Consider the following 788-nt stretch of genomic DNA (forward strand, 5'->3'; position numbering starts at 1 on the left):
CTTGTGCGGTAGGCAGAAAGGGTCCAAAATGTCAGAGCAAGTTCAGGGGTCCGAATGTTCTCTCACAAAGTTTTCAAGTGTGAAAATGACCGAAGTCAACACTCCTTTATATAGGTGAAGTGAGAAGGCGAAGGGTCACTTCCAGAATTCAAAATTTTGGCGGGAGAATCTCTCGGCCTCTCGCCGAGTGACACCTGTAGCAGGCCGTCGCCTGTTACAGGGCGATACCTGTCACAGGTAACACGTGACCAGTCACGTGCCACCTGTGAGGGGCAAATGATTAGGGGATTTTTCCCCACCAATCACCATCTGACAAGTGGACCCATCAGGTTCCGCCATGTGTCCGTCACATGGGCCAATAGGAGCCTGCCACGTGTCAAGCAATGATCCGTCCACTATGGACCAATTACGACACGACACGTGTCCTTCCCATGACACCTGGGATAACCGGTCACCTAGGCCCAACTTCCGAGGGAAGCCTAATCAGCCCAAGGTTAACCTAAACCTAGATTGACACGTTTCCTGAGGTTATAAATACCTCTCTTAATCCTCATTAAGGGAGATTACGCTAAAAACGCAGATTACACACATTAAACACTCTCACCTAGAGAGACCCAATCACTTTAATTTCCGCATTAATTACTCCTTAATCAAGTACTAACTTGACCGTCGGAGGCGGATCTCCAATCATCCGGAGCATCCGTTTGTTTTGCAGGTACAGACGTCCGGTTCCAGTCTCGGAATTGTAACTCTCCCGCAGGACATCAGAAAACCCCGAAACACTAATT

This window comes from Chenopodium quinoa, unplaced genomic scaffold, assembly GCF_001683475.1.
Source record: "Chenopodium quinoa cultivar QQ74 unplaced genomic scaffold, ASM168347v1, whole genome shotgun sequence".
Classification (NCBI taxonomy): domain Eukaryota; kingdom Viridiplantae; phylum Streptophyta; class Magnoliopsida; order Caryophyllales; family Amaranthaceae; genus Chenopodium; species Chenopodium quinoa.